Source organism: Panthera uncia, chromosome A2 (assembly GCF_023721935.1).
Source record: "Panthera uncia isolate 11264 chromosome A2, Puncia_PCG_1.0, whole genome shotgun sequence".
Classification (NCBI taxonomy): Eukaryota; Metazoa; Chordata; class Mammalia; order Carnivora; family Felidae; genus Panthera; species Panthera uncia.
The window spans coordinates 11420310-11442361 of NC_064816.1; the positions used below are offsets into that span (position 1 = coordinate 11420310).

At 49.4% G+C, this 22052-nt stretch overlaps 1 protein-coding gene across 3 annotated transcripts in view; it reads right to left on the reverse strand.

Moving 5' to 3' along the window:
- MED26 (mediator complex subunit 26) overlaps positions 1-22052 on the reverse strand; it is a 52964-nt gene that overhangs the window by 17064 nt on the left and 13848 nt on the right. Inside the window, exon 1 of one of the 3 annotated variants that reach the window (XM_049640147.1) lies at positions 5515-11644. The exons of the other annotated variants lie outside the window; for them this stretch is intronic. The gene's annotated coding sequence lies outside the window, so the exon portion shown is untranslated. Of the gene's footprint in view, positions 1-5514; positions 11645-22052 lie in introns of those variants that run through there. 3 annotated transcript variants of the gene reach the window in all.

Here is a 22052-nt window from a genome sequence, read left to right on the forward strand (position 1 = left end):
CCCTCACCTATTGCCCTACAGCTCAAGGGCTCTGTGTATCTGTGTGGAGCTGGAGGAACCACAGCGGGCACAGGGACTTTCTCAGCAGGCAGTCCTGTAACAGGGCCACCGTGGAGAGAACCAAGGACACAGTCACCCATGGAACAGAAAGGTGAATCTGTACATTGTGTCAAATGTCATATAAGGATGGACACGCATAGCCCGTGACCCAGCGATTCCACTCTGAGGCACATCCCAACAGAAACGTGAACACCCACGCATGGAGAACGTATTCAGAACAGCCCCAACTAAAAACTACCTGAATGGCCGTCAACAGCATCATGGATGCCCAAATCACGGTCTATCCATTTAGTGTGGAATGAACAAACTGCTGCTACGCACAACATTAAAGATAAATCTCAAAACAGCGTCCAGTGAAAAAGTCCGGTAGAAAAGAATGCATTCTACATTGGATTGAAAGCTCCCAAGCAGGCAAAACTTCTCAGTGGTGACCAAAGTCAGGGGAGCTGGGGATGGAGAGCTGCTTAGACAGGGAGCAAGGGCGGCTTCTGGGGAAGCAAATGCTCTATTCCTGGACCTGGGTGAGGGGTAACTAAGATGCAATCACTGCACATGCAGTCCGTAAAATGTAAAGCTCACAACCGGCGCCCTTCTGGATGATCTTAAAGGCCATCCTGTCCCAGAAACTGATGCCAGAGCTGCGGGGTTGAAGAGGAGGAGAAGGCACTGCAGAGTCAGTCCCTGGCTCCCCCACAGTGGCACAGACCACTCTGAGGTCCCGCAGAGAATTGCCGCACAAGCCCCGGCTACCTGGGACACACAGCATACCTCTGCTTCAAAGCTCACAGAGGAACATGTCCACACACTCCTGCCCCCGGCAGAGGGCAGGTCTGGGGAGGACAAGTGTGCTCTGTGGCTTCCAGGGAAGGAGTAACTCCGCAGCTCAGTGTCCCCAAGAAGAAGGAAGCTTGAACGTTACTGGAGAGACAGGCAGGCAGCACCTACTGCCTGGGCACTGCTGGCCAGCACTGTGCTGGGCATATGTCTCTTACCATATACCATGGCCTCTTTTGAGGCCACACACCCCCAAGTAGGTATTATGCCGTTTCCCCAGCATGGAAGCCAGGGCACCCATTAACACCTGGCCACAGGTTCATTTCTGACCTAAGCTGTTAATTCTGGGCAGTCAGCCCACGCCTGATTCCATGCAACAGGCCATTAGCAAGTATATAGGTGACCTGGGCAGAAAACGACAGCCGGCTTGAAGGAGGGCAATGGAACAATTAAGGTAAGGAAAGTCTTCATGCCTAACCCAGGAAAGAAGATACCAAAGAAAACTAGAAATTAGGGGGGGGGGGGTGGCAGATAACATTTTAAAATCAAAGTAACTTGCCATATTAAGAGGCTAAAAATGAAAAAGCCTTGTGATTGTTCCAAAAGATATGGAAAAAATATTTGACCAAATTGGGCATTTCTTCCTGATAAAAACTTTGAGCAAACTAGCAACAGAAGAGAACCTCCTTGGTCTGACAAAGTGTTTTGACAATATCCACGGCTAACATTATATTTGATGGTGAATGGCTCCATGTTTCCCCCTAACAGGTACAAGACAAGGTTATGTTCTATTCAGTCTTGTCAGGAGGTTCCAGTCAATGTAATAAGGCAAGAAAAAGGGGAAAACAACAACAACAACAACAACAACAACAACAACAACAAAAAGGACATCTAGATTGGAAAGAAGGAAGTAAAATGGTCTTTATTCACAAATAACAGAAGTCTATATTGAAAATCTTACAGCATCTCCAAAAAAGTTACCAGAACAAGTGAATTTAGCAAGGCTGCAGGATACAAGTTCAATATAAAATTCGACTGTACTTCTATATGCATTTTCATTCAGAAAATGAAATTTTAAAAAACCAATTCCAGGGGTACCTGGGTGGCTCAGTTGGTTCAACACCCAACCCTTGATTTCAGCTCATGTCCTGACCTCATATTTGTGAGATCAAGCCCCGCATGAGGCTCCGTGCTGAGCATCGAGCCTGCTTGGCAGTCTCTCTCTCCTCCCTCTGCCCCTCCCCTGTGCATGCACCTGCATATGTGCTCTCTCTCAAAATAAATAAACATTAAAAACCCCAATTCCATTTATAATAGCAATTAAAAATATAAAGTACCTAAGGATACATCTGACAAAAGACATGAAAGCCTTCAACAGTGAAAAGTGCAAAATATGGCTGAGAAAAATTAAAAGAAGCATCAATTATCAGAGAGATACACACAGTTAATGGACTGGAAGAGTCAATCGTGTTAAGATGCCATTTCTCCCCCAAACTGATCTACACAGTCAATGCAATCCCAACCAAATTCCAGCAGGGTCTTTTAGAGAAACTGGTAAGTTGATTCTAAAACGTATATGGAATCACACAGGTCCTAGAATAGCCAAGAAATTGGAAAAAAAAAATCAGAAGATTATAATTAAGACAATGTGGTACTAACAGTAAAGACAGACAAACAGACCAATGGGAATAGAACAGAATCCATTAACAGACCCACACATTCATGGTCAACTGATTCTTAACAAAGGTATTAAGACAATTCAATGGGGGAATGAATAATCTTTCAATTAACAGTGTTAGAATAATTGGATAGCCATATGCAAACAAGTAAAAAATCCTTGACCTCTACCTCACAAGATATACAAACATTAACACAAGATAGATCATAAACCTAAATGTAAGGGTTAAAACTATAGAACATCTAGAAGAAAGCACGGGAAGAAAATCTTAGTGACCTTGGGCTTGGGAAGGACTAAAAATATGACAGAAAAAGCATAAAATTTAGAGAAAACATAAAGTGGATTTCATCAAAACTGAAAATCTTTGCTCTTCAAAACGTGACACTATTATGAAAAAAAGGGGGGGGGGGCAAGCCACAGACAGGTTGAAAATATATATGAATCACATATCTAAGAATGGACTTGCATCTAGAATACATTTAAAAAAACCTCTTTCAACTCAATGAGTAGGCAAAGAACCCAATTCCAAAAAAAAAAAAAAAAAAAAGGAAAAGTGGTTTGAATATTCAAATCTTTCATAGAAAAGACATGCATGGGAAATAAACACATGAAGAGATGCTCAGCATTATTAGTCATTAGGAAAATGCTTAAAACCATCACTACAAAACTATTGGAAGAGCTAACGTGAAAAAGACTGACCACACCAAGTGCTGGCCAAGATGTGAAGTGACAGGAATTCTCATACACTGCTGGAAGTTATCATGTGGTATAATCACCTCAGAAGACATGTGGGCAGATTCTTAACCCGGAAGTCCATCAACACAGGGGGTAGGTAAGTGAACTGTACTATATCCATAGGATGAAGTAACAGATCTTGCTCAGCATTCAAAAAGCAACAAAAAAGAATGAACTCTTGACATAGAGTTTTCAGATGCACGAATCTGAAAATATGCTGAATGAAAGAAGAACCCAGACCAAAATAAAACAAAAAACAGCACACAGTGCATGATTTCACAAAATTCTAGGAAAGGCAAGCAAATTCTACAGTGACAGAAAGCAGATCAGCAGTTGCCTGGGACTGAGATAGACTAGAGGGAAGATTACAAAGGTGCAAAAAGAAACTTCTGGAAATGATGGATATGTTTATTACCCTGACTGTGGTGATAGTTTCTCAGAGGTATATAGGTCAAAATATATCAAATTACACACTTTCAACGTGCAGTTTACTATAGGTCAATTCTACTTCAATAAAGCTGTAAAACTTAACTGTGGAGGGAGATGATGCATGCAACAAGATGGGTGAAAAGAAGGGGCAGTAGGCAAAGAGCAAGAACACTTTTTCGTTGCAGGGGAGGCATCAGCCCCCCCAGACCTCCCTGGGGGTGGAAGGTGGAGCTGGAAGTTCCTTCTCCCCTCACTAAAATGAAGAGGCTCACGCCTGGTCATCCCACCGGTATCATAAAGACAACAAATTCGATGTTGCATGTAACAAGGCTCCAGGAGGCACCAATAAACATCAGCTTTTCTTTCTGGGACATTCTACATGCCCCTACAAACACCTGTGCATCCAACAGACTGTGAATCTGAACTGTGGCTTAAAATAGGTGATCTGTGGCTTAGAACAGGGCCCCAGCCCTCAGGGGGACACACTATGGCTGAAGCTCGGTGACAGTGTCTCATAGGTTGTGAAATCAAAGGCTTAGCAGCCACCAAAGGCTGAACTTAAGGACATGTGCCCTCCTCAGCCTGTCCTCACGGTTTTGCCATTCTTCAACCGGAGACCCAAGGGAGGGGGCCGCCTTCCCATGCTCACATGGAAGAAAGGCCATGGCCACAAACATCTACAGAAAATCTTTTTTTTTTTTTATTAGTTTTATTTTTGAGAGACAGAGTGCGTGTGGGGGCGGGGCAGAGAGAGACAGAGACACAGACTCGGAAGCAGGCTCCAGGCTCCGAGCTGTAGGCACAGAGCCCGACGCGGGGCCCGAACCCACGGACCGTGAGATCATGACCCGAGCCGAAGTCGGACGCTCAACCGACTGAGCCACCCAGCCGCCCCAACATCTACTGAAAATCTTAGGCGAACGACAGTCCGTCTGTTCTTCCCTAAACAGTGGCGTGAGCAACGACTGGTATCCATCCTCCTGACAAGAAAATAGCCTCTATGTGTCTGAGGTTTCTTTTCCCTCCCACCTCTGCATGGTTTTCTCCAATGGGAACTAAGCTCCTGTGACCAAATCTGTCTGGAATCCTGACTCTCCCTCCAGACAGCTGAGCTAGACCCTTAGTTAGCACTGTCAAGTGTGACCTGGGGCTCAGCAGCAACAAGAAGGGTGAAAAGAAGGGGCAGCAGGCAAACAGTAGGAAGCACCGTCACCCAGGGTTTCTGAAAGAATTCTGCTTCAGCTCCAACAAGGACCAAGTAGCTTCTGTGGGCTGGGCCAATGTCCGATTACAACACCAGTGACATTTCGCAAGGGGAGAGGATACTTCCCAGGTTCCAGTCAACTGCTTTACATACCACTGCCTTGGAGGAACATACCTGGTTCAAAAGGTAGCAGCTGTGAGAACATCACCAAACCCTCAGTTCTGAAAACATTAAGTCAACTAAAATAAAAACTCACACACCTCACACTCAGCTGAACCTCGCCCAGGACTTGACCGGTCAGCCCGCACCGAGCTGGTGCTGCCTCTGCCACAGATGCCCACCCGTCCACACTCCACCTACCGCCAGGCTCCCGCGAGGAGAAAAGCACAAGTCCCCTGCCACAAGGCAAAAGGCACCACTGCCCGGGGCGGGGGGGAGGCAGAGGGAAAGCCAAGGCGAGAGCAGGAGGAGGCTGGCTATTCCCCGTCCCCTGAGGCTGTGGCGGCACAGACTTTGCTGCTCCTCCGGGCGAGCGTATTTGCTCAGCAGGACTCAAGGGCTTTGGGGAGAATCTTTCGTTTTCAATACAGTGGCCTGGAAGTTACCACAACCACAAATATTTTCTCCAACTTACCTTCTTGGCAACCCTGGAATTATTCCAAAGGGTTACATAAGGAAGGAGAAGAAGCCGTGTGAGGTTTCTGCAAAGCCAGACATAAAAGGAACAGAGAAACCAAACATCACAATCCACCACGGTGGCTTGGTGACAGCGGTGACAGCATTATCTGCCGGGTGGCGGCACTGCTTGCCATGGCGGATGAGTGGGAGGTTGCTGGTAAAGGATGAGGGCACAGTGGAGGGTCACGACAGCTCCCGAGGCCACATGCCACCAAGAGCCGAATCAACTGCTTCCTGCCAGCCTTCGCTGCTGGAGGCCTCACTGGGCCGGCGCGGACTCCCGCAGCACTTCCTGTCTTGCTCCAAACTACCTGCATCTCACAGGAGGGGAAGCAGCAGCCAAGCTGACCCTGAGGCCAGGAGCCCACCCCATGGCTGACCGGCGGAGGACAGAGCCCGCAGCGAGTCCCGTGGTCCCCTTTACCGAGGTCCAAGGATAGCAGGGTCCCGGCTGGAGTCCGGGACAAGCCCTGCAGCGGCTTTTCCTGGTCTTAAGTGCACGCAGGCAAAGAACACTGAGGGGCACTGGGAACAAAGAGGATTTCACGATGCACCGTATTTCCTTTTACGTATCATTTGCTAACATCACTTCCTCAATGTTTTAAACCTATTTTCTGACGTATTTTCTTGAGCCTGTTTTTTCCCCTTTTCATCCTCACCATACAGTTGGGTAACCAAACACGTCGGCCACAGCAAAAAAATGCAGGAGCGCAATTAGGGGAAGAGAGAGAAGGAGGGATCTGACTGCAACCTATGGTAACACCACAGAGGAGCTTACCTGCCACCACACCGAGCACCCAAACGAGCACCCAAACAGCTTTGCCTGGGCAAGCTGTCAGCAGAGCTGAAGAGGGGCTGCCCGCTCTGCCTCCCCTGCTCTCTCTTCACGGCTCGTCCCGGCACCCGCCCTGCGGCCTCATCTCCCTCCACCCAGAGCTCCTCAAGCCCCAGCCCCACATCCTTTCCTTCTGTCTCCACATCTCATCTTGGAGCTTCCTGGACTTCCTGCACGGTCCCACCTTACGTGCTTCGTATCTGCATTGCAAGCCCCGGTGTTCCATCCACACTCCAACCGTCCACCTGGAGGCTCTTCTTCCGCATCTCAGAGGCACTCGGGGTATCCACGGGCCACTGGGCACCCCCCCGCCCCCGCTCGTTGGACCCTGCTCCTGCAAGGCTTGTGTGCTGGGAGCAGGAGCACCCCTGGAAAGAGGCAAGCCCAACGCCCGCTAGCCCCCCTTACCCTCCCCTCTGGCAGGCACTGCGCCTCCAAATAAACCCACCCGCACTAACCCCTCAAGCGTGTGTTCTTTACACTCTCATTTCAACCCCCAGATATGGTGGGCCTGAGCCCACCTCTTTAGCCAACTGTGTCAGGTGCTTTGTCTGAGTGTGCCTGCATATGGCTCCGTAACTTTTTAAAATTTTTTTAACATTTATTTATTATTGAGAGACAGAGACAGACAGAGCACGAGCATGGGAGGGGCAGAGAGAGGGGGTGAGATACAGAATCTGAAGCAGGTTCCAGGCTCTGAGCTGTCAGCACAGAGCCCGACGTGGGGCTTGAACTCCCAAACCGTGAGATCATGACCTGAGCCGAAGTTGGACGCTTTACCGACTGAGACACCCAGGCGCCCCACGGCTCCATAACTTTGTATGCCCTGAGTCTCCTCAGTCCCTTTGGTTTTCCTCTCCTCTGAGAGCATCTTCTAAGCCACCATCTTTGTCACATGTGTGCCCTCTTGAAGTCCCCAAAGCCCGAGAGATAGATACCAACATCATGGCTCAGGTCTGACCCCAAAGGCCAAACTCTGCAGCACTGTCTCCCCTGAGCCCCTTGCATTCCCGCTGACCTGAGCCATGGCAACGTTTCTGTGGGCGACTTTCTGGCACTTGTCCAGAAACAGTGACAATTACGTAGTTGAAATTGCATTACAGATGCCATTTTCTCTTTTCATTTAACTCTCACTTCCTCTTATTGCTACATAATCTTCATAATGATCATGTTTAACAGCTAAATATTTCATCAATGCATCGTAATTTCCCTGACCTTCTCCAACTGCTGGACATTCCATCTCCTTCCAGGTTCTCTGATTGCAACCAATGTTGCAATGAACATCTTCAAACATACAACTTCCTTCTCTCATTTTTTTTTCCTTAGGAATAAACCCCCAGGTGTCAAAATTTGCTCCAAGGGTCCAAATACTTTAATGGCAACGGGTACCGCCGCAACTGTTTTTGATTCTTGGCTTACACAATGCAGTGACCCCTTTGCTAGGGGCCCACTAGAGGTGGGCCCAAAGCAAAGTGTCCCTGCCGGGCAAAGCTGCACACAGGTTGTCAGAGCTGCTATCCTACTCTTGTCATCTATCCATCGACTCTGCACAAGTATGGCAGTGTGTCTCCAGATAGGGGTGCCAGCAGGGGAAGGAAAGGGGACCCAGGACAGACAATCCTCTAGGTTTGGCACTGAACCCACCTCCTTGCACAGACATACAGAGAGAAGAACTGGGCTCCGCCCACCCACTGCTCGGCTGCTGGGGAGACAGGCACATTATCAGTGAGACTGTCACCCTACCTAGTGGGGCTATGACACACCTGCATGGACACAACGGCAAAGGGCTGGGGATATTCCTGGAATGTGGGCTGGCCAGGAGGCTTGAAATGGAAGTAACTGGAGCAGATCTAGCCCCCTGCCATCACTCTCTTGCACCCCTCCAAAAAGGAACGGGGGTAGCAGGATCTGGGGTGGGATCTCTAGAGACTCATCTGGGTGTCTTGGGCAAAGTGAGGCCCTGAATGGGGGATGACAGCTGGCTGTCCCTTCCTGTCTGCCCACCTCTCGGCCGGTGACCGCTATGTGGCACAGCATACTACAACCTCAAACCTGAAAACTAGTCATAAACTGGGCCAACCTAAGGCAATGCAGATTCAAACTCCACAAGAGGACAGCAACCCCACCACGCAGTCTGCATCCTGTAAACCACGCAACAAGAGGATGGCCTGTTCGTGCTCACGTAATGGGGACGTCAGAGGTAACAAATACCCCTGGGCCCATGAGGATGGCAAGCATGAGCCCCTGAGCACTCCATCAGGCATCGCCCGGACAATGAAGTGTCTGGCTCTTTCTCCAGGAGCTCTGGGTATTTTTAGGACCTACGTACAGTGGGTGAGCCACAGCCTGGGATGACAACCCCAGCCGCTGTTCCCAACTCCGTGCCCAGCACTACTGGCTTACAAACACAATCTCTATTCAAAGCAATCTCAAAGGCAAGTTTAATTCTCTTTTCACAGATGAAGAGACAGAGACCCTCACCCAAGGCCAGACCAGGTGAGGCAAGATCTGAACCCACACCTGTCCGACTCCAAATCTAAGGGCTCTGGTGCTGCTACCCTATATACTATATCCCGGTGTAACAAATTCTCCAACATTTCCACTTTTAAAAGTCCATTGTGGCAATCTATTTCTTTGCAAGCAGGGAGCTGACCTCCCCTTGTCGTTTAATGCCCATACATTTATGATGAGAAACTGGAAGCGACCAGCTAGGACAAGCACACATAGGCAAGCATTAGAACAAGCTCATTTTCAAAAACTGCCACTGGAAAACGCTGGAGAAAGGACACTGAAACTGCCTTCCCCGAGTCTGTCCTCTCCAGCTCCCGCTTGCACACAGAAGTACCCAACTATGTGGGCGACTCGGTGCCTTGCAGCCACTATCCGTCCCATAGTCTTGCAGCATCATTGCATGGCCACTTTCTGAGGCTCTTTTTAAGCTGACTCCTTGGGGCTCCCAGAGCCCAGGCCCGTCCCAGCCCCAGGCCAGTCCAAACACAAACTATCCCTTTGATCCAGGTCCCATGTGGGTTCTGGGGACACAAAGGTGAGGGGACCCAGCCTGCCTCAGAGTCTTCATTACCTCAGCAGCACCTGCTGATAGCACACCCTGCACCATAACCCTGTTTTTCTCTCCCCCAACACAGCAAGTAAAAGTCACAAAACTTGTTACCATTGAGAAGTCACATCAACAATGAACATCCTCTGCATACCCTGTGGTGATGACTGCTAAACTGTGCAAGCTGCATGGCACTAGATAACGGTCCCAGTCTCCTGGGATATTCCAGACCTGGGCCCCTACCTTGCCACCCTGCTACCCTGCGACCCCACGGTCCACAGCTCCCAGGTCACCTGCAGCACCAATGATGAAGACAACCTCACTTCCGACACCAGCGTATCAGGCCTGCCACGCTACGCTGATCATCTGTAATAAGCATTCGGACTAACTCTAAGGGAGAAAATGTGCTAAGACGACAGACATATTAGATACAGTAAGTTCAGCAGTAGCTGGAAACTCAGACACTGTTAATGAATAGAAGTAATGACTACAATAAACAAAACAGAAGTAATAAAAAATACAGTACACGGACCGGGAAAACAACTGATACCAAATCCCAGGTCCCACTCAAACCTCCAGAGCCCCACACACATCCCCAGAAAGCTCCTGGAGGGGGTCGGCGCTCCCCTAGACCCTGAAGCAGGAAGAAGCCTTGTAGAGAGACTGCTAGTCAGGCCAGGGCTCCGAGGGCACCTAAAGGCGTGTCCTTTACATTGTCCCCACTTCACTCCTGTCCTAAGCAATAGTAACTGGCCTTTGGGCAACGAGTTGTATTTTTTCTAGTGCCATTACAATAGATGCACAGCTGTGAAAAAAAAAAAAACATGTTCACCTCCAAACCCACAAAGCCTTTTTCCACGGTGGGCAACACTGATCCCCCCGCCCAGAGCCTTTGCTTTATTTACTGGCAGCCTCTTCAACTCACAGACGGGCTGGAGTCTCTGCCCCTCCAAAACAGATGCCACACATCTCACAAAAAGACCACAGATATGATGCAAAGTGTGTGCAGGCCCTGCCCGAAGCAGAAGAGTGGGACTGCAGCAGCGACGGGAGGGGAGAGCAGGACCACGTTTCAACTGAAGTACTAAACACTTCTTTTTCTTCCCCTGAACCCCACAGTAAGGTGAGAGGAGCCAGAAAAAAACCACTCACACACTGCTACAAACTCCTGACCAAGGGATCTTCTCACTTCTCCCTGCTTCTCTAAGACTTGGGTTGGGGCCTCCTCTCGGGGTGGCAGGCATTCATCTGATCCCCGCTCAGTGCCTGCTATATGCCAAATTCTGTGTGGGGGTGGGATGGGGACTGTCCTCAAGCCCGCGTTGAGAGTCCCATCCTGGTGATGGAGACAGGCGAGTGTACCAGCAGGGCTCCAGTGAAGGCACTGCAGGGAGGGGAGAATGGGGGTACAGAGCCATAGGCATGCACAGACATGGAAGGGGGAGGTACAGGGGGACTGTGAGGCAAAAAGGAAGAGGCAGGCAGAGGCCTGCTGTGCCAGACATTGGTTTGGGAGGAGCTCAAGCTCAGCCTGTCTCGTCGAATTTGGGGTGCTCTGGGGATGTGCCGTGGAGGGGGCTGAGTCGGGCTAGGGTTCCCAAAGCCCCTCCACATGCTGCTGGTACTGCCTCCCCCACCCGCACCAGCCTTGGGCTAGAACTGGGGTTCTGCTGTAGCACCCTGCTGTGGGGCAGGGCCAGCCGCTCTGGGTCTCGTCTGTGCCCTGGGACCCCACGCAGAAGTCTTTCCACCAAAAGGCACTAACCGCCACTTGCCACAGGGGCACGGGCTCTGCCTCTGCCTCCCTCTTGGCGTAACACTGGGTTCCCACCAGGGTGAGTAAAAGAATAGGAGATAAACCCCACTTCCCCTTCACTGATCACCGACCAAGGCCCTTTGCTCCTGAAGTTGGATCTGGACTCAGAATCTTTTTTAATCTGGGTAGGTAAACCGCTGAGCACTGGGGTGCAGGGGGAGCCCAGCCCATCCTCTTCAGTAATACGCAGCAATCTCCCCCTCCCCTGACCTGAGTTCCTCTAACTGTATGTCTGCCAACAACACCCAAAGGGAGCCCGTGTCTGACGGTCTGACCAAGACTCTAAAACACACAAACACATAAAACCACACATGCGCCTCCCTCCCCCCACCCTGACCCAGAGGCCCTGTCACAACGTCGCAGCCCTGCTTTCTAAGCCCCGATCAGCACCTCAGGCTCCTTTCTTCCAAGGCTGTCTTCTCACTGCAACTCTGATACTGCCTCCGCGTCAAGCAGGAGGAGGTCTCTGGGTCCGCCCCCCACCCCCCCCCAGTCTGTCACTCCCAGTGATAAGCCTGCAGGCGCTGCTTGTTGTGGGAGCTTTGCCTGGAAGATGCACTATGAAGAACTGGGTTCTTTACAGCCTCAGTAAGGCCAATTAGGCACTACTCTATTAAAAAATTCTTTCTTTCTACACACACACACACACACACACACACACACACACACACCAGAAAAAAGAAAGAGAATAAATTCTTACACACAGCTCTATAAATTATAGTCCAAGGGGGTCAGCCTCTATCTGCCCCTTTTTACAGGGAGGAAGTTAAGGCACAATGAGGTCACCTACTCTGCCTGAGGTCACACAGCTGGGTTTGGGGCCCAGGCAGCCTGGCAACCAAAAACTGGCTCTTCACCACATGCTCCACTGCCTCTCACAGAAATACACAGATAAAGCACAGCCGTGGCCTTGAAGGTGCTCCCGGTGTGGCTGGGCAGGCAGGCAGGCGGACGGGGCTGTGGGACGTGCAGGGTCTTCTGAGGCCTTCAAGGAGCAGGATGGAGGGTGTTTCTGAGGAGACCTTAAGGGTACACAGGAGTCTGTAGACCAGCCCAGAAAGGTGAGAACTCGGCAGGCTGAGAGCAAAGGGTCAGCAGCACACAGGAGCACAGGTACAGAGAACACTGGGCAGGGGGCAGGGGATGGGCAGGTCACACAGTGGACCCCAGGCCATGCTCAGAGCAAGGAGTTACATGGTCAGATCAGACTACAGATTTTTGGACACAGCTGCCTGGTGGAGAACTCACAGCTGAGGCAGAGAGAAAATCTGCGGGCCTGGCCAGCCCCACAGAGTGAGATGGTGACAAGCAGGACGGCCTGGATATGAGACAAAGGGGGACACGGAGGCAGGGAGGACCCAGGGGCTCAGGCCCTGGCTGAGGAGAGGGACGTGGGCAGGAGGGGATGGCGGGCAGCTGGATGCCAGGGAGCCACCACGTGTGTCTCTTAGCTCGCTCGCTTCCCAAGGTCCTGAGCGTGAACTTCCCACGGACCACCATGATTCACCCATCCTGAGATGCACCAACGTGTCACCAACCACTAAGAGACAAATGGTGCCAAATGGAAGACGAGGCCTGGCCCCAGAGACATTAAAATGTGACTGACAGGGACACCTCACTCCTCAGTCCTCGTACCCTGAGTGTTCAGAGGCGGGCAGGAGCACACGGTCTCCCTCACACCCAGCACGCCATCGGGGACCAGATGCTGTCCCCAGCCGTGCCCTCCCCTCAAGCATGTCTGAACAGATCCCAAGCCTGGCATCCCCAGCTTCCCTGCCCCCACCGGGGCTGTGGCAGCAGCTGGCACACCTGAACGCCACATCTCCCAGCTCTAGCTACCCCCCCACCACCCCCAGCTCCACAGGCAACCTTTCCACACTCCATTCAGAAACCACTTGGGACCCCAGTGGGAGAAGCCTCAGCACTTCCCTCCACCAGCATGCCTCTGCTCTTCTGCACAGAGCCACTGCACCCTGTCACCCAGGTGATGCTCACACAGCACTGTGGCCGACAAGCACTGCATATGCAATTGGATGGAGCAGCCAAAGGAGTGAAAGGGTGGGGCATGGAACCAGAACCTTCCACTCTAAGGTCATTAGCAAGTCACCTGTCTGGATCCTTGCTGTGTCTCTAAGGATGGCAATGCCTCTCCTATAGGATCGGGTGAGAATCTGCCCCACACACGGTCAAGTGCTAGCCAGCCAGGGGTCCCGATCTGTGCGATGGGAAACACTGCAATCATCGCCTCCACGGGCTACCGCTAAAGCAGATGTGCTCAAGTGCTCAAGAGCTTTTCTGATCGCCAAAGTGACACTGGATGGGAGCCGCAAGACAGCCAGGTAACAGAGCCCAGCGGTCTTCCCGTGGATAAACAGCAGGACTCTAACACTGGCTGCTTCTGTGTGTAGGGACAGACATGCCCCCCTGACTCAGCCCCACAGGCCTCCTGGAGCCAATGCCAGCTCCATCTGCACTTGCCCTCTCACACCTAACCTCCGCTTGAGAGAAAGTGGGGGGAGGAATGGAAAGGTCTCTGGCCCAGTGAGGCTCCAAACAGTGCTCACAGGGACCTGTGGTTGCACAGGAAGCTGTCTCTCCCTGTTCCCCATCCTTCCAGCACAGATCTGAGCAGGGCTATGCAGGAGGCTGCCTGCCCTGCCCTGCCCTGCCCATAGGGGGTACCCATAGAAGTTGCTTCTCCATATCTGCCACCGTGAAAACCAGCACTCCACACTTTTTTTTTTTTAATGTTTATTTATTTTTGAGAGAGACAGAGCGTGAGTGGGGAGGGGCAGAGAGAAAGGGAGACACAGAATCCGAAGCAGGCTCCAGGCTCTGAGCTGTCAGCACAGAGCCCGACGCGGGGCTCGAACTCACGGACCACGAGATCATAACCTGAGCCAAAGGTGGACACTTAACGGACTGAGCCACCCAGGTGCCCCAACCAGCCAGCACTCCACACTTTTACTGGCTGACAGACCTAGTAGAGACATGCACACAAATATTCAAAAAGCACTGTTTTATTAATAAAAACTCTGGGAGTCAGCTCCATGACAATGAAAGAGATACTATCACAGAATATTATGCTGCAGTTAAAGGAATAAATTCTACTCATATGTAACAAAGACAGAGCCAGGACATGCTGAGGGAAATGAGGTGGCTTCAAAATGACAGACTTGTGTGCCAGAATTTATTTAAAAGTCATGCACAGTGTTCTAGGATGTGTCTTTACACACAAAGAAGACGTACTCCAGACTCGAGAGTGGTTCCCTCCAGAGTGACAGAGGAAAACTCCATCAGTGACAGAGGCCAAAGGGGCTTTCGCTGTAGCTCAAACACTTACATTTTAAAAGAAGAATGTATTTATTGTTTGTCGTACGGACAGATCAGTGAAAAGGAGAAGGAGACAACAGGGCAAAGGAGGGCCCAGGAGTGCAGGCCACACCTGGATGTGCAGGCTGGAGAGGGCGCCAAGGTTTGGGGGGGGGGGGGGGGTCGTAAGTTGCCAGAGGCCGTTCTGCAGAGGGGACATTCTGGATCTACAGGGACTGCAAACAGGGATGTCAGCTTTCAAACAGAGACAGTGGGGTGTGGAAGGTGACCTGAGACCTGGTTTGCCAGAATGCACATTTAACACCTGTTGTCTTGTGTAACTTTTAATAGTGCCTCGTTCACTCTCAAAGTGTCCTGGTCTGGAGGTTGAGAAGTATAGTCGCCTTGGCCATGGGTACAGGGAAGGAATCACAGCCAGGCCTCCTGAACACCTCCAGAGGAGGCGGCACGGGAAACCCCACTGGCCTCTGCCAGCGCCCCTGTGCAGTCCAGTGAGAGCAGCAGCAGAAGGGACTGGCACAGGGCGCCCCGACCAGGAGGTGGCACCTCCAAGCTGCTGAGGCACTCCAGGAGTGGGGTCTCTGTGCTGGTGCCGGTAGGCACTACCGGAAAAGTGAGAGGCTCAGAAGAGCGGTGGGCAGGGAGACACGGGTATGACAGGGGAAGGAGTCAGGTGGAAGATTCCCAGGGAGAAGAGAACCAGCCCAGATTCCGCAGCGCTGGGAGGGAAGGAGCTAAGGGGCTCATCCTGCAAACGCAAGGCCCTAGGAAGGAAACAGCGGAAGGCTTCACGGAGCTCTTAGTAACAAAGCACCTTTTCACATTGGTCTTCTCCTCCAACTCTTAGCAAATCTGTCACTCAGTGGGGCCAGCTCTCCTCCTTCCTCACTCACCTCACTCACACACATACTTCTGCCTCCCCCCAAAGAGATGGGCATCAGATCACTGGTCTGCCAGGCAGCTTGACAGAGTGAACCGGTGGCAGCACCTGACCCTTAGCGGATCACCAGCCTTTACAGGCCTGGGCGCATGCACGTCTGGAGACTGCAGTGGACTGGCTTCTCAGGGGATGCTATTTCCCTCCTCCTTACAAGATCTGGGATGTGATGGCTTTGGGGCTGGGTCCCCAAAAACACAAACACCTTCATCTAATTAGGAATGACACTAGTTTGCACGCTGGGCCAGTCCCATCTCACTGACCCGGCAGTGTGACTCTCCATAAAGCAGGGATACTGGGCCCTGTGGCCAGGAGGGGACAGGCCATTGAGCCTCTGGACTCTCCGAAGCTGTCTGGCCCTGTAAACAAGGCCCACACAATTGGCGCAAATTGCAATGGGTCTGGGTTTCATTCTTTCCCTTTTTTGAGGGAGTGGAAACAAACATGGCATTAGCTATGCTGAAACCCAGAGCAATTTTCATGGCCCAGGGGTGAGGTTAGCACCTCACCTTGCTCCGGGAGGAGGAAGAAGCCAGAAGATGGGGCTGCTCATTTCCCACACACGCTGAAAAGGAACGCGTGTCTCTAACATCAGGAAACCTTGGACGTGGGAGCCCAAACCCATCTGGACCGCACACTGCCAACTGCTGCAGACAGCAGAGAACAGACACGAGCTCTCATTCAGCAGCTATCTATTTACGGGGAAAATAAAAATGCATTGCGCACGTGCTGAGGAGGAAGTCAGGGAGCGGACAGAGCTGTGGGGCTTCCATAGACAGGCGAACACGACAATGTGAGTGTACCGAAAGCTATGAAGAAAACAAACATGCAGCGTGTTACAGGAAGGCTTCCTCTGACTGCTGGGCCAGGAGAGGTAGGTGGGCACCGCAGCCCCAGAGAACCAGGACAGCAAAGGATCTGGAGCAGAGTTCTGGCCCTTCCCTACCTTCACTGCAGCTGGCCCACTGCATGCCCCTGAGGGGCTCTGGGCACAGCCTCTGAACCGAGAGAACCGTCCAGGTGGCCAGCTACAAAGGCCGTGATGCCACCTTGGACAAAGAGCCTGTGGCTTGCAGCCCAGATCTCCATTTGCACACATACCAATACTTCTGCTCTTCTTGGGCTGCTGTGCCCTACAGCCAGGGTCCTAACTGGCTAGCAGGAGGGACTCTACCCAGGACTGTGCTGGAGGCAGCTCACACCAACCCATGAGAGCCCGTGGCGAACTTTCAGGAGTCTTGGGAACCAGATGTTAAAACAGAGCCACTGTTAAAAAATGCAATGATAGAGACTCACAAGTTATACTGAAAACAGAGGTGATGAGGGGCACCTGGGTGGCTCAGTCGGTTGACTGTTCGACTTCGGCTCAGGTCACGATCTCACCGCCTGTGGGTTCAAGCCCCATGTCAGGCTCTGTGCTGACAGCTCAGAGCCTGGAGCCTGCTTTGGATTCTGTGTCTCCCTCTCTCTCTGCCCCTTTACCACTCACCCTGTCTCTCTCTCAAAAATAAACATTAAAAATTTTTTTAAAGAAATCAAATTTCTTTAAAAAAAAAAAAAAAAGAAAGAAAACAGAGGTGATGAAATACAACCCATCATTTCCCATTTACTTTCCCACATTACTATTATTTAGTTTTTGAGTTTATTCATGACTATTGTATCTTCATGGTGAAAATGGTGTGCTACTGAGGCATTTCTTCCCAGCTCCATGTTTGGTGACATCATGCTAGTGGCCTGAAATCAACCCACAGTGGAAGTATTTATACCATGGAAATTGGCAAATACTACAAATCAGGGCTTAACTGTCATGTTGGTGGCCTCTAGACCAGGAGTCTACAAACTCATAACTCCCATGAGACTGCATATCCAGTCCAATGCCTGTTTTTGTAAATAAGGTACTTTTTTCCATATCACCTATAAATTCAGATAACAAAATTAGCCATGTAAATAAAGTTTTATTAGAACACAGTTATACTCATTCATTTTCATATTGTCTGTGGCTGCATCTGTGCTATAAATAAAGGCAGAGTTGTGATAGACTACATGGCTCACAATATTTACCATCTGGCCCTTCACAGAAATAGTTTGCCAACACCTGGGGTTTAGACTTAAGAAAGTGATGGAGAAAATGTTAATAATGCAGATTAAATTTAAGTTTGTCATACCTGTAGCCATTACATTAGGAATAGCACAAAATAAATGAGGAAATATCCTTCCAGTATTTGAAAACTATTATCTGATTCAGCATTAATATAAACAAAATTATCAATCGACATTCATGTCAGAGCTACACTCACAAGCTGACTACAGATACAAAAGTACAGCAAAAATCAAGGAAAGCAATCTGTGAAACAACTGGTACACAGAACTGACAATAAAAAGGACTGTGTATTTTATTACTTGTAGACTATATGCTATCTGTCCTGTGTTATCAGTAAAATGTATAAACTTACGTGTGTATGTATATACCATTTTTTTCCCAGAAAAGCTTGTTGCCAAACATTTACTGGCACACCACACAGTAAATTAGAGTATGTTACTTCAAAGAACTTGAAATAAAGTTTGAATTAAACTAAAATCCATTTGCATAATTACTGTATTTCAACACTACAAACGGAAAAGAGGGAAGAACCTGGATTCATTAGATATAGCAGCTCTTGTCAATTACTAAATGTTTACTAAAACATGAGTGTAAGTTTCATCACCTCCACATGCAAACAGAATTTCTCTACAGTGATTATCAAAGGCAAGCAAAAAAATCCAACCTAATAAAAGTGAGGTTCATGGACATGGCACTCCCTTTCATAAAGATTAATACTACTACTTAGAAAGTCAATACAAGTTCATAATTTAACACATTCCCTAATGCTTTATTTTATACTTCATTTTTCTTATCATTACACTGAAGAAATGTCGTGCTCACGTTTTTCCCTTCAGTCCCACTTGCAGTTCCCCAGGGCACTGTCTGGACACCAGCATCTCCTATGTGTGCCATTACATGAAAGCATCTGGAGGCAGTGTGACACAGCGGGGAGGGGATGGGACTCTCACAATGAGCAGCCAGGAGAGGCCTGAAGGAATCTGATGGTCACAGATCTGGGGAGAGGACCTCGGCAGTCATGAATGAGGGAGAGGAAAGTATACATTGAGGAAAAAAGGGTCTGAGTCACAGAGCATCTGTAGATCATGAAAATAAGGAGTGGGATGTCTACTCTAAGAACACAGGATCTTAACTGGCAGAGTAGTGTGATCTGATATTGGTTTGGAAGCCGCAAGAAGGAAGTTCCCCAACAGGCAGATGGCCAAGCATACGCCAAAGACAGAGAATAGACATTCTGGCTGCAGAACCACTAGGACTTACAGATGGACCAGACATAGTAAGGTGGCAAAAAGCAGGAAGCACAATCACACCAGGAGTTTAACAGAGCCACAGGCATGACTCCACTGACTGCGATGAATAAAATCCACGACTCCAAGCACGTCCTCTTTGTCCTGGTGGGCTGGACCCCAGTCCTCCGAGAGCATCAAGAACAGGACTGGCGGCCCTGACCAGAGTAAGCATTGCACGCCCCTGCTATGAACCTCCTGGGTATGTAAGAGAAGTAAGTCCCTCCTCTCCACTGGCTGCAGTACACACAGGCCCCGCATCCACTCCACATCTGACTGCTCTCAGTGGTTCTTGAGTGCTCTTCAGGCTAAAGCAGTCTACTTTTATTTTCATTTTTTTACTGCTTAATCAAAAAGACAACGCTGGCTCAGTCGGTTAAGCACACCCGACTTTGGCTCACGTCACGATCTCAGGTTTGTGGGATCGAGCCTTGAGTTGCGATTCTCTATGCCTCTCTCTCCCCCTCCCTGCTCGCTCTTTTTCTCTCTCAAAATAAATAAACATTAAAAAAAATAAAGACAATGGAGCATAGGAAAAACAAAAACAAAGTACTCCTACTGCCTCAACACAAGTGGTTCTCATTTTATCCAAAGCTCTAGTTTTTGTGCCTTTTCTGCTTGTGCTTGGCTAACAAAAATGCTCCTTTTCTTCATCATAGCAAGACTTGTCCATTTTTCTACAGAGGCTTCAGGACTCTTCTTCACAGCCCTATGCCACTCGACTCTGCAGTGTACTGTGTTTCCTAAGCTTCTCCCATGCCGTTTAATTAATGACATCAACAATCACAATCATGTGAATATATCTATTAACAGTGTTATTAAAATTCATCGTGTATCTATCCGTTAGTAAGTTCCTAAGAGTAAAACGACTAGATCAAAGGACACCAGTGGCTATGCCTCTCCCTATGTAAATACTTCCCAAAAGGGTGAAGTATGAAGTAGCTCCTGGATCCTGCCAGCAGGGTGGTGTGGGATGAGGCGAGTAGGGTGGGAGACAGACTGGGAGATACAAAATGGCAACAGGGTAGCTTTAACGCTAAACCTTGATTTCCCGACAACGCCATTCTTCCCACACGTTTGAGTACCAGGTATAATTTCTGATTATTAATCACATCAACATCTCTGTCTGCTAATGTCTCTAAGATCTTGGGACTATTGATTCTGCATACCCTATCTTCATACAGAAAGGACATTCCTTCCTAAAGGCGATTTCACACACAAATTCATAGTTTGATCGCCCTCAGCTGCAAATGCCGTACAAAGAAAGAGATTCAGAAAAGTTCAGACAGATTTTAATCCTGACTGGGAGTTCCAACCCAAGCACCTCTTCCAAAGAAGTGCGCCTTCCGTTCTACCAGTCTGAGATTTTGTTCTACAACCTATTTCTTCCTTTTTCCCACCCCCAGGGAGCTTTTAGAAATGTGTAAAATTATGCAAGGTTGTCTGGTAACTGCTCACACTAAAGGGAAGACTATCTTTGAGGAAGAAGAGCATCAGTGAAAACCAAAGTTAAGTATCTACAAACTCATCCAGGGGAATAACTGCCCCTACTCCCAGGAAAGTGGGAAGGGGCTTATACGTACAGGTTCAGTGCCTTCTACATACTCTTCAGTATGGTAGGGCTTATCTTGTTCTCACTTTTTAGACAACAGCTAATTTGAGATTGACAGCAAATATCTGATGTGACTTGTCCAATGAAAAACATCTCAGAGAGAGCCATAGAGATTTGAATCTGGATCTGTGAGAAGTGAGATGATTCATTTTCAGAAATACCAAATAAAAGCTGTGCTGTTAACAATAGGTTTACAACCTTTCGGAAATATGTAAGCACCCCCTCCCCCCGCCCCCCTGACAACTGAGTCCCAAACCCTTAGACACTTCACTTCCTGGTTCTTCTTTCCCTCCCCATTTTGTGGGCTTATTTTTTGCGGACTTTGCAATGAGCATGCACCAAAGAACTGAAGTCTCTGTGTTACCTCAAGGAACACACATGTGTTCAATCAGACTTTTTCCCTTACATGGACATAGGCAACTACCTGTAAGGCTGTAACCTCTGTAGTATTCAGCCAATGAGGAACCAGGGGAGGGATTTGCACACTAGGAGATAAATTGCCTGCTGCAACTGCCCCAACTGTGCCCCTGTCCATCAGACACCTGTTCTTGCAAGAATGTTGATTAAACCCTAGCTTCCCTGTGCTCTGAGTCCGTGTCCCTCCTTTGATTGGGGTAGTGGGCTTATTTCTCACAGGGTCTAACTTCAAACCCTTGCATATTAAATACTTTTTAAAAAAATGTTTTATTTATTTTTGAGAAAGAGAGAGAGAATGTGAGCAGAGGAGGGGCAGAGAGAGAGGGATACAGTGGATCCAAAGCGGGCTTTGTGCTGACAGCAGACAGCCCGATGCAGGGCTCAAACTCAGGAACCATGAGATCATGACCTGAGCCCAAGTCAGATGCTTAACTGACTGAGCCACCCAGGCACTCCTAAAATACTTCTCTTTCTGTTCTTCATTCCGTCTGTCCATCTGCCCATCTCTCTTTACTTAGGAGGGAGGCTCCAAGGATATCTATTTAGTTGTTAACAACATTAATCAACCCAGACTTAAGAAATGAGAAGGCTTTCTTCTCCCTAAGAGGAGACCTCACGAATGGAGCGAGCAGATATAGCTCGGAGGCTCTAGAGACATTAGAGACACCAAAGCTGTGTGCCTGGGTGGGGGTTGAGAGAAGAGGATGGCTAGGAAGGGACAGGAGCCCCATCCTGCGCCCCTATGCCAGCTCAGGTGCAAACTCCTCCCCCACCTCTCATGTGGAAAAAGGCCGCAACAGCCCCCAGTCCTGACCCAAAGCACAAGTAATCCGAGAGGCCCTAGAAGTGCTCTGTCCTCAGGTGGGCATGAAAATTAAATAGAAATTTAAAAGTCAGTTCCTTGATCTTACCAGCCACATGTTAGGTACTCACGATCCCCATGTGGCTCACAGCTACCTTACTGGATAGCACAGACGGAGACCATCTCCATCAGGACACAGTGCTCTGGAAGGAAGCAAAGACCTCCACAGGGATTCTCCTCTCCTCTCCTCTCCTCTCCTCTCCTCTCCTCTCCTCTCCTCTCCTCTCCTCTCCTCTC